This window comes from Schistocerca nitens, chromosome 6 (assembly GCF_023898315.1).
Source record: "Schistocerca nitens isolate TAMUIC-IGC-003100 chromosome 6, iqSchNite1.1, whole genome shotgun sequence".
Lineage (NCBI taxonomy): Eukaryota > Metazoa > Arthropoda > Insecta > Orthoptera > Acrididae > Schistocerca > Schistocerca nitens.
This window is the reverse complement of record NC_064619.1, coordinates 379,705,796-379,719,020: the sequence shown is the minus strand read 5'-3', so window position 1 is coordinate 379,719,020 and position 13,225 is coordinate 379,705,796.

Below are 13,225 nucleotides of genomic sequence, written 5' to 3'. Positions count from 1 at the left end.
TTAGCGTATGTGACAAACTATTATGTGTTCATCATTTCCTTCGGAATTATCACATTCACATTCATACGAACACCTAAGTCGGGCAAGGAGGCGTATCTCTCTGACTTACCAGTCGCGCAAATTAGGTGCTTCGATAAGAGATTTCTAACATATGACACACTTACTGTCACTAATGCCGTCTTTGATACACCCGACGTGTTTTCCGACGGAAGATTCAGTTGACTTGTCGCCTTGTCATCAAACATTTGCGGTATCCACTCGAAAGCCACTTCCTTTCAGCTGCTAAGAGAGTAGGTGTGCAGAATCAACAGTCATTATACCTCACTGTTGCAAGCCGACGTTACACCACAACACAACACTAATTTGAATAAAGCGAACAGCAAAAATAAATAAATACACTACTGGCCATTAAAATTGCTACACCAAGGAGAAACGCAGATGATAAACGGGTATTCACTGGACAAATATATTATACTAGAACCGACATGTGATTACATTTTCACACAATTTGTGTGCATAGATCCTGAGAAATCAGTACCCAGAACAACCATCTCTGGCCGTAATAACGGCCTTGATACAACTGGGCATTGAGTCAAAAAGAGCATGGATGGCGTGTACAGGTACAGCTAGCTGCCCATGCAGCTTCAACACGATACCACAGTTCATCAAGAGTAGTGACTGGCGTATTGTGACGAGCCAGTTGCTCGGCCACCATTGACCAGACGTTTCCAATTGGTGAGAGATCTGGAGAATGTGCTGCCCAGGGCAGCAGTCGAACATTTTCTGTATCCAGAATGGGGGGTACAGGACCTGCAACATGCGCTCGTGCATTATCCTGCTGAAATGTAGGGTTTCGCAGGGATCGAATGAAGGGTAGAGCCACTGCTTGTAACACATCTGAAATGTAACGTCCACTGTTCAAAGTGCCGTCAATGCGAACAAGAGGTGACCGAGACGTGTAACCAATGACACCCCATACCATCACGCCGGGTGATACGCCAGTATGGCGATGGCGAATACACGCTTCCAATGTGCTTTCACCGCGATGTTGCCAAACACGGATGCGACCATCATGATGCTGTAAACAGAACCTGGATTCGTCCGAAAAAATGACGTTTTGCCATTCGTACACCCAGATTAGTCGTTGAGTACACCATCGTAGGCGCTCCTGTCTGTGATGCAGCGTCAAGGGTAGCCGCAGCCATGGTCTCTGAGCTGATAGTCCATGCTGCTGCAAACGTCGTCGAACTGTTGGTGCAGATGCTTGTTGTCTTGCAAACGTCCCCATTTGTTGACTCAGGGATCGAGACGTGGCTGCAAGATCTGTTACAGCCATGCAGTTAAGATGCCTGTCATCTCGACTGCTAGTGATACGAGGCCGTTGGGACCCAGCACGGCGATCCGTATTACCCTCCTGAACCCACAGATTCCATGATCTGCTAACAGTCATTGGATCTCGACCAACGCGAGCAGCAATGTCGCGATACGATAAACCGCAATCGCGATAGGCTACATTCCGACCTTTATCAATGTCGGAAACGTGACAGTACGCATCTCTCCTCCTTACACGAGGCATCACAACAACGTTTCACCAGGCAACGCCGGTCAACTGCTGTTTGTGTATGAGAAATCGGTTGGAATCTTCCCTCATGCCAGCACGTTGTAGGTGTCGCCACCGGCGCCAACCTTGTGTGAATGCTCTGAAAAGCTAATCATTTGCATATCACAGCATCTTCTTCCTGTCGGTTAAATTTCGCGTCTGTAGCACGTCATCTTCTTGGTGTAGCAATTGTAATGGCCAATAGTGTAAATAAATTGGCACAAGGGAGGTTTGCACACGGCACGCCCACATGGCGGGTCCAGCACCATAACCACTTACCTACGACGCCATATCTCTTCCTACCTGCTTGTATTGCATTTGTTGTCCTTGGACCGTTCACTGTTAGTGTTTTTTTTTTTTCACGCCTCTTTATGCCTTCTTCCTGTTTTTATTCTTGATCTGAGTTCAGTTTTTGACTTGCTGTCCACTGGTCCCTCTTACCACTATGTCTGAGGATGTTGCCATGGAGAGTTTCTCCTGTTAGACAAAATTTCCACTTGCCATATTAAATGCTAGTTCTCCTTAAATGCGAATAATTTCAAAACAATATCCATCAAAAAGACAGTATAGGTTTGAAGAATCAGTGTCAATCTTTCTGAAAGGCCGGCCGAAGTGGCCGCGCGGTTCTGGCGCTGCAGTCTGGAACCGCGAGACCGCTACGGTCGCAGGTTCGAATCCTGCCTCGGGCATGGGTGTGTGTGATGTCCTTAGGTTAGTTAGGTTTGACTAGTTCTAAGTTCTAGGGGACTAATGACCTCAGCAGTTGAGTCCCATAGTGCTCAGAGCCATTTTTGAATCTTTCTGAAAGTATCACACTGCTTAAATGCCTAAGTTTAGTAGAATAAAAGTGATATGAAATGAAAAAAGAAACACATGAAATAAAAGTTTAATATAGTGATTATCTTACAGAGAGCACACATGAGATGTTAGAGTGAACGATTCTAGAATAATGCACTAGTATCATCTACCCTAGTCAAGAAAGCCTTATAGCAGAAGTTTAAGGAATTCAGAATCACACTGCTATTATTGCAATATTGCAGAATCAGTAAACTCCTGAGTCTTTAAAGAATCGAACACCCATGAACAAAGCAACTTCAAACATTTGATTACTTTGCAAATGAGTTAATGTGTTAATTATGTAAGCGAGAAAGAGCCTATATAAGATTTTAAATTATGTTTAAAGTTTGTTGAAAGTCGCTAAGTGCTCTCTTTCTCAAATACCGCATGAGTATAATATATAAAATTTGCGTGCAGTGACTCACGTAGCCTCAAGGCATATACATAATTTCTACCTGTTAAATTTGAGTTACTGTGTTAAGCCTTGATAAGATTAAGCACTCCGTCGTCAGGCCACGAGTGGCCTACGGGGACCAACCTACCGCCGTGTCATCCTCAGTGGTGGATGCGAATAGGAGGAGCGTGGGGTCAGCACACCGCTCTCCTGGTCGTTATGATGGTATTCTTGACCGAAACCGCTACTATTCGGTCGAGTAGCTCCTCAATTGGCATCCCGAGGCTGAGTGTACCCCGAAAAATGGCAATAGCGCACGGCGGCCTGTATGGTCACCCATCCAAGTGCCGAACACGCCAGAAAGCGCTTATCTTCGGTGATCTCACGGGAACCGGTGTATCCACTGCGCCAAGGCTGTTGCCTAAGCCTTAAAAAGATTATATCTCGTAATGAATAGATTACAGCAGCACTTAAATTTTCGGATTTGGTCAATAATACTGCGAAATACTGAAAATCAAAATTTTGCCTCTGGAAACCATAAGATAGGCAACCTGCAAACGGAACCAGCACAATGACCTATGAACAGGGTTAGCCTGTTAATAATACAGATAGTTTGTACGAAAATGCAACCGATTTACTCAGGGAACGCAGATGAAAATCGTTGTGAGACTTTGTTAGGTAAAACGTAGAAATCCGATATTTAAGGAACTCTGACCGAGCGAAGTGGCACAGTGATTAGCACATGGGACTCTCATTCGGGAGAACGACGGCTCAAACCCAAGTCTAGCAATTCAGGTTTTCCGTGATTTCCCTAAATCGCTTCAGGCAAATGCCGGTATGGTTCCATCTACATCTACATCCATACTCCGCAAGCCACCTGACGGTGTGTGACGGAGGGTACTTTCAGTACCTCTATCGGTTCTCCCTTCTATTCCAGTCTCTATTGTTCGTGGAAAGAAAGATTGTCGGTATGGCTCTGTGTGGGCTCTAATCTCTCTGATTTTATCCTCATGCTCTCTTCGCGAGATATACGTAGGAGGGAGCATTATACTGCTTGACTCCTCGGTGAAGGTATGTTCTCGAAACTTCAACAAAAGCCCGTACCGAGTTACTGAGCCTCTCTCCTGCAAAGTCTTCCACTGGAGTTTATCTATCATCTCCGTAACGCTTTCGTGATTACTAAATGATCCTGTAACGAAGCCCGCTGCTCTCCGTTGGATCTTCTATATCTCTTCTATCAACCCTATCTGGTACGGATCCCACACTGCTGAGCAATATTCAAGCAGTGGGCGAACAAGTATACTGTAACCTACTTCCTTTGTTTTCGGATTGCATTTCCTTAGGATTCTTCCAATGAATCTCAGTCTGGCATCTGCTTTACCAACGATTAACTTTATATGATCATTCCATTTTAAATCACTCCTAATGCCTACTCCCAGATAATTTATGCAATTAACTGCTTCCAGTTGCTGACCCGCTATATTGTAGTTAAATGATAAAGGATCTTTCTATGTTTCCAGAATGAGATTTTCACTCTGCAGCGGAGTGTGCGCTGATATGAAACTTCCTGCCAGATTAAAACTGTGTGCCCGACCGAGACTCGAACTCGGGACCTTTGCCTTTCGCGGGCAAGTGCTCTACCAACTGAGCTACCGAAGCACGACTCAGGCCCGGTACTCACAGCTTTACTTCTGCCAGTACCTCGCCTCCTACCTTCCAAACTTTACAGAAGGTTTCGCAGGAGAGCTTCTGTAAAGTTTGGAAGGTAGGAGGCGAGGTACTGGCAGAAGTAAAGCTGTGAGTACCGGGCGTGAGTCGTGCTTCGGTAGCTCAGTTGGTAGAGCACTTGCCCGCGAAAGGCAAAGGTCCCGAGTTCGAGTCTCGGTCGGGCACACAGTTTTAATCTGCCAGGAAGTTTCATCTTTCTATGTATTCGCAGCACATTACACTTGTCTACATTGAGATTCAATTGCCATTCCCTACACCATGCGTCAATTTGTTGCAGATCCTCCTACATTTCAGTACAATTTTCCATTGTTACAACCTCTCGATATAATACAGCATCATCCGCAAAAGGCCTCAGTGAACTTCTGATGTTATCCACAAGGTCATTTGTGTATATTGTGAACAACAACGGTTCTACGACATTCCCCTGCGGCACACCTGAAATCACTCTTACTTCGGAAGTTATCTCTCCATTGAGAATGACATGCTGCGTTCTCATATCTAGGAACTCTTCAATCCAATCACACAAATGGTCTGACAGTCCATATGCTCTTACTTTGTTCATTAAACGACTGTGGGGAACTGTATCGAACGCCTTGCGGAAGTCAAGAAACACGGCATCTATCTGGGAACCCGTGTCTTTGGCCCTCTGAGACTCGTGGACGAATAGCATGAGCTGGGTTTCACACGATCGTCTTTTTCGAAACCCGTGCTGATTCCTACGGAGTAAATTTCTAGTCTCCAGAAAAGTCATTATACTCGAACATAATACGTGTTCCAAAATTCTACAACTGATCGACGTTAGAGATATAGGTCTATAGTTCTTCACATCTGTTCGGCGTCCCTTCTTGAAAACGGGGATGACCTGTGCCCTTTGAAAGGGTACGGCCGACGTCTTGGCCCATCTTCCCTTAATACGAGCGTGTGCTCCTCGTTGTCGACTGGACGTTAATCGCAACCTTCCTTATAAAAAAAAAATAAAATAAAAATAAAAAAAATCTGTGCAACTGTTGTACTGCCTATACCGTACTGTACATTTGTGTTGAATAAGATAAAAGATATTTTTTGAGCTTGTATAGAAGTTTATTGATAACCATCTTCCCTCCTTCCTTTCGCGGTTGGAATACAATACAGGACCAAGTATTTGTACGAAGTACTCACTACCACCAACTGTACAGCGTATTGCGGAATGTAATGAATGAGAACAGAGTACCCGAAGCAAAAAAAAAAAATTATCAGATCAGCTCCAAGAGAGATGTTAGTGGATTACAGGAGTATGACAGAAAACGGAGTAAAATAAAATAAAAATTGATAAAACAAGAGATTTCTCGGAGAGATCAACCAAGATGTCAATGAAATATGCTGAACTTGCGGAAACGTAATTAGATTTGTGAGATTAAAAAATAAATCGAGTTTCTGTAGTTCCTTTTAGCGTACAAGACGTACAAGGAGAACCAATAAGCTGCCCCGGTGGTATTAATGTACGTACCTAAAGATTCGTACCAGGAGACAGTACTAACACGCTTGAGCTGCTAGGTTTAATCTCTTAAAACAGGGAACAACTACTTTGTTATAGTACATGGATTTCGTCTTTAATTTCACGCAGAATTATCCGAAAATTTATCATGAGTGCAGGAGAGTGGTAAAAGGAAATTAACAACACAGGAAGATTTGACTTACATCAAGAAAAACTCAGCTCCTTTAGCAGATGAACTTTTCACTTGCCATATTAAATTTTAGCTCTTCTTAAAAGTGAATAATTGGAAAATAATATCCACAAAAAAGACAGCATAAGTCTTAAAATCTTTCAGAACCTGCACACTGCTCAAAAAAGCTAGCTAATCACTAAAAGTGATACTACTATGGCAGCTAACTAACATCTTACGTTTGTTTACCTCTGGCACTGACTATAATGACAGACACCTCATTTATATGTAAAAATCGATCTTTTTAAGTAAAACTAAAATAGCTTACTACAGGGGACAGTCAAACCAGATACTTTGTGATTACATGACTTAAGCCATACATGCTCTGTTGATTTTGTTAAATTGCTCAATATATTTTATATTTAACAGTGCTCGGAAATTTTCTGATCGTCAATGGCTATTTTTCAAGTATTTTTGAGAATCCTCGCTTAGTGCTTAGGAAGTTAATATACAGGAACTGACTTTCAGATTTTAGAAGAACTGAAACGCCCCCTTTGAACAATTATACATGACTGTGCTTAAACTGACACACAATATTTTTTTAGCGCAACGCAATCTGACTTTCAGTAATCCCTACAAAAGAATGGCCCTGACTAACATTAACCTATACCTTTCATGAATCACTACTGCAATACAGCGAGGGCCACTACTGCCACCTAAATAAAAGATTCATAGTTAGCAAGTGAAAGATTTCGATAGAGAACAAACAATGTATTTACCTTAATAGTGTTCAAAAGTCATTATATATATATATATATATATATATATATATATATCAGTTCATGATATCCAGTCTTACAAATTTACTGTCCCTGTCCAGATCATCCGCTATCAAAACTCCGCCATCTCACTCCCCACATCCACCACTGCTGGCGGCTCACCTCCAACTGCGCAACGCTACGTGCTGTTAACATCCAGCTGCCCAAAACTACAATGGCAGACAACAATGCAAACTAGCCACAGACTGCACACAGCACAGCCAGTGATTTTCATACAGAGCGCTACGTGGCGTTACCAATAAGGAAACCTTAACAGCCTACTTACATAGCCCCCATGCTCCCCACAAAAAATTTTACAAATTGTTTTGGGCATTGGCCAATACATATTTCTTAAAATTTGTTCACAATTACAATAACAAAGAAATCAAATGTACACACTTATTGATACAATGTTGGTCAAAAGCTAAAATTTTCTCACAGTCCATAAAGACAGTCCTGATCGTTCATCGTAGTAAAATTGCAGTGTTTTTCTCAAAGTCTGAGCAGTAAAAGAGAATGCACATGGAATTAGTGGATTTCCATGCAGTCTTGAAGAAGTAGTGTTGTCCTTCCAACGGACAGACAGTGCTGACTCTTGACATGCAGACAGGTAATGGGCCACAACAGAGCAAACCCACAGCAGAGTCAGTCGAAGTTTTGAAGAATATTGGTAGGTAGGTCATCAAAGAGCAGACCCACTGTAGCGCTGGTAGATAGTATGGTATTGGTGGGCCACCAGAGGTGCAGACCCACTGCAGTCCTTGTAGAGGTAATGGTATTGGTGAGTCATCAAACGTGTAGACCCAATGTAGTCCTTGTAGAGATGGCCAGCAGCCATCTGCTGCGACTGTGCAGGTGCACAATCACCATCGAAGAGTCTTGCGGAGAATATAGCAAGTCCATGAACCACCACTTGTGCACTCACAAAAAATTTTTTGAAATGTCCTTAGGACCAGCAATGCTGTTATCCAGTCCCTTGCTGAATATTAACACACGTGCAAACACTATCAGTCCCTACTTCTCACATATTGTCCATATATTATGACCAACAGAAACATGTGCAGTGAAATGTAACTTACAAGTTACTTAATTTGATGAACTGGTGTCAATTACAATTTTATAACATAAGGATACAATAACAAAGGTACAAAATACATCATTAAAGAACATAACAATATAGATAACATTTGTAGTAAAACAGGCTTTACAAAAGAATGGTAATAAACATGTACATCAGTGTTACAAGAATTATGACATACGTACATACATAAAAGATCAGAATAACTTTTGAAACATTAACTTCACACATGAGCATTAAAACAGAACAGAATAAACAATGTCTAAACATATTTACAAAGAAAATGACATAGTATTTGAAAAATTCTACTACATAAATCTTATTAGCTTAACACATAAAGACAGGAAAAAGACAAATACACAAGGATACATAAACACATAGCGGAATAATACAAAAGGAAAGACAGGGTTCGTTTTCAGGGTAACATTTGGTACTGCACTCCAACCCAAAACTTCATTCCTTAGATCTTCCGTCTTATTTCAACATTTGTTTCCACCAAAAGAATCCAATCCAAGCTTGCTTTCTGTATTTATATGTTCACATATTTCTTACCTCATTATTTATTTTCCATTATCTTACTTCATCCTTTATTTCCAAGAAAATCCTACCTAAACCTGCTGTCCTTAACCCTACTTTTTTTGTTCATATCCTCTTTCAAAATACTTTTTTGGCAAAACCATTTTCTTATAGCTTCTCAATGCATTTCTTCCAATCCATCACAACTCGTTCTCTTATATAGCCTACCCCATCTTAAGCTAACTTAAATCTACTGAGCTCTGATGCTAAACTAAGGGACGAGGCAATGCAGCAGCACATAACAAATTAACACAAACAGCAATGACAAAAAAATGGAAAATGGCAAAGCAAGCAGCAGTATATATAAATTAGTAAAGCAATTGCAATATTACAACTAATATAAGGCAATGTGCAGCAAACAAGAAAAATAAATCAGTAGTAAAACTGGATTAACAGAGTAATACAAAGTGAAATTCAGTAGCACTACGCGTGGCAAACAGCAGCAGCAAATGCTATAACTTATACAAAATTGTTAAGGCTTTCGTGGCCACTTGTTGACAAACTGCCTATTGGCTTCTGTCTCGGGTTCTTCGGCCGACGTTCATCTAATGATTTTTCTGACGTTTCGCCAGCACGAGTGGCTGGCATTGTCAAAGCTTCACCCTCCATTGCCGGTGGTGAAAATGACAAAGGTCAAGCAGAAAAAGTAGTACACTAAATACAACAATGCAGATAAGGGAAATGTCTATTCACATCTTAATATCTATGTCATTAAGGTGGTGCACCACAACTTATTCTACAAAAGAAATTACCAAGTACTTGAAAAGAAAATTATATATCCAATTCCTGTGAAGGGAAATGTCTTTTTGTGCTCCTTCGTTTTTTTTAAGTAGATCATAAAGTTATTATTTATTGCATCTGTAGGCATAAAATATTTATATTAGTACATCTATAAACGTTTATTTTAACCAATGCTGCATTGGAGCTAGATACTAGATATTACACAAAATGAGCAATCTCTCAACTAGAGACACGACAGATGTAAAATGTTTCTCATCATTTCATTAGGCATTTAGTTAATATGATAAATTAAGAGCTCCACAGTATAATCACATGTTTTCAAGTTTGAGCGTGTCATATTTGCGATGCTTTCTACAAAGAAATGTCAATAGCGAGGATAATGGCCTCCTTTTTTCTCCACCTGTGCCTCTGAAAGTCACACACTAATGGCTTTTTTCCAGGCGATTGTCATGCAGCTGGGTGCCCATGACGTATTACGTGAAGGTGGTCACTTAACTTTCTTATCGAAATATTTACGACACCAGTTCACTACAGTGACAGTCTCATATAAAAATTTCACAGGTCAAGAATTTGCGTTACAAATGTGTAGAAACAAAATCCTGTAAATATAACAGTGTCCAAAAAATTTTTGCTGGCATTGTGATACATTCATGCATTTAAATACATTTCATAACTCTTAAAGTACGATTCATGGTTTCCAACAACCTTTTTCACAAACCAGAGTCCATAACCACTACTCATTATTCCTTACCTTATTACACATATACATATTCATCGACACAATATTTCATCATAATAAATACATATCATAATAAACATTCCTCAACAGCATAATACACATCGTTGTCGCAATAATAACATCATAACACCTCAGTCAAATCTCAAAAACGTCGTAGCTTTCTGCAATAATTTCAAAACCTAAAAAATATTCTCTGCTCATTTCAATAGTATCATCTGCCTCAAACGTACTTTAAAAATCATGCCCACACCAAATACATCATTCAAAGCTCTCATAGTATCACAATGGTTCCAAAAAATATAAACAGTTCACAAAGTACAGACAAAATACAATTTCATAAGTGTGAAGTTATCCAACTGTGTAATTGCGTAAACATCTGTCACTCTCAGTTCAATAATCAGATAGCTGTGCAATTCTGTGTTAGAGAAATATGGTACCGATGTGTAAAGTTGTATAAACAAATACCACATTGAAACTTCCTGGCAGATTAAAACTGTGTGCCCGACCGAGACTCGAACTCGGGACCTTTGCCTTTCGCGGGCAAGTGCTCTACCAAATGAGCTACCGAGGCACGACTCACGCCCGGCACTCACAGCTTTACTTCTGCCAGTACTTCGTCTCCTACCTTCCAAACTTTACAGAAGCTCTCCTGCGAACCTTGCAGAACTAGCACTCCTGAAAGAAAGGATATTGCGGAGACATGGCTTAGCCACAGCCTGGGGGATGTTTCCAGTTTTAATCTGCCAGGAAGTTTCATATCAGCGCACACTCCGCTGCAGAGTGAAAATCTCATTCTAAATACCACATTAGCTAGGGCTCCTTGTGCTTGCCAGACACATGGTACACAAAGTAGTCGTGTACCCCCCCGAGGATTAATGTAATTATACCCTCAGGTGTTACATATTACAGCAAAGGAATGAAATGTATCACGGAAAACCTTCGTATCATTGTAATTCAAAAACCTTTAAAAATAAATGTTTTAAGTACAAAATTAATCACTCAAATACGTGTCCTTTAGCGCTAAATGTGCGTCTTGCTGTAAGATAATCTCTGTGGAAGTGTCATAGTTATCGTCCTCCGAAAGCTAAGTTCTGCAGAAGTCAATGTACTTACCTCATGATAAACAAAAGTGAAATGCTTTGCGTATAGATGTCTTACTTATTACGCTTCTTGCCGTGATGAAGAAAGTACTGTGCTGTAACGTATTGTTGTGCTACGGAAAAGGCTGTCTCATTGTAGCTATACCACAAAAGTTACTACTAAAACATGTTTTCCTTTCCAGAAGAATTCAGAAAACTGTGCAGATATAAAACAGAAACACCGCAAAAGCAACATTGTAAATTGTCACTCATTAGTATCGTCGTGATAAAATCATGTAGCTGTCACATAAACTAACCACTGTGTCATCTGGTATCGCACAGAAAGCACTTTAAATCCATAATGTATTTTCAAGTAAACCAAAATGTTGCAGTAAAATCTCATTAGCAGTATATGTTCTAAGTATGTAAGCCTTATAATCGTTACATAATCGTGCAACTAACAAGCAAGAATGTACACACACAATAACACTGTGTCGTCTGTTCACTATAACAACGCATTCGTAATTACTGTCTAAATATGTTCCCTAGGTTCTAGACTGGATAGTTTATTTTAAAACATAGTTGCATGTTAACAGTTTCTAAGTGTGACAAAGAGTACTAGTAACGTGAAGTGAAAAATTTTATGGCAAAGACAAAGTTAAAAAGCAGATTATCTTTCAATAAACGGTTTTACATGTGAAATGTGGTGCAATCCTTTACCCATCCTAGTACGCAGTGTTTCATCTTCAAAGCAATTATCATGTAGTATACGTCGGTAAGTAATGCTAAAATTTTTCTCAAGGTTAGCGTCTATGTTATTTTATACTGCGCCAGCCGGCGCACGTGGCTTCCTGTGGTTGAGATTTGGAGACCTAACTTCTACAAATTCACCTTGTCGAGAGGGCCCTGCCCTGTTTGAATCCCGCCAGTTCTGATGCAATTCAGGTCTGTCGTTACGATCATATCGTCTGTCGTCATGTCGGTAGATTCCATAGTTTCTTTCTTGTCGGTCACTTGGTAGAGAATTTCTCCCTGAATCGTAACTGCGCGCTGGACTGTTGCGTCTGAAGTTATTCTGTCTCCCTTGATAGTAATAGTTCTGGATGCCATATTGTCTGTTTCTATGATTGTCTCTGTCATATTCATTACTACGGAAATGCGATCTTTCTCTGTAACTATTATTCTGCCAGTGGTTGTCATATGGGTGGTGTCTGTTTTGTTCACGATTTGCATTGTAAGAATAGCCTTGTCGTGTCCATTTATTATTTCTGTCATCGCGGAATTGTGACGGATGTGACCTGTAATTGTTGTGCTCCTGTTTTCGTGTTCCGCGATTGTCAGTGTCAATTTCCAGTTCTTGTAACAGTCCCTGAAAAGCTTCAATGTCGTCTTTGCAACGTCCTGCCAAAATAGTATGTCGTAAATGTTCAAGCAATTTGATTAAGCAAATGCGGATGAGTTCTGAGGGGCTGTAAGGGTTTGATAGGTATGGATTCTTGTGCAACATGTCTTCAAAATATTTTACAAGACTGGAAAATTCAGATTGTTCGAAATGTTTCATCATTATGATGCTATGTTTTACTCGGTCTTGTGTAGCTTGAGACCAATATTCTGAGAGGAAGGCATGATAAAATTCTCCTTCACTGTGGCAATCGTGAATGACCAATCGCATTCTTACAGCTGGTTCATTCTCTAAATAGCCACACATAAATTCTAATCTGTGCTCTAATGACCAGTTGGGAGGAAAACAATGAGAGAATTGATGAAGCCACGCTAGTGGATGAATGTCGTTGCCGGAATTCTTAAATGTTTTGAATTTACATGTAGTAATAAACAGCTTATAGTCAAAATCATCGTGTCGGCGAGTCGCATAACGGTCATTGTTACATCGTGTCGGCGGTTCCATCTCAAAATTCGGTGCACCTTGCCAATTTCTTTCATAATTTCCGAAATGCCCTGTGTTACTATTTTGTGGCTTTTCCGTATTTCTAA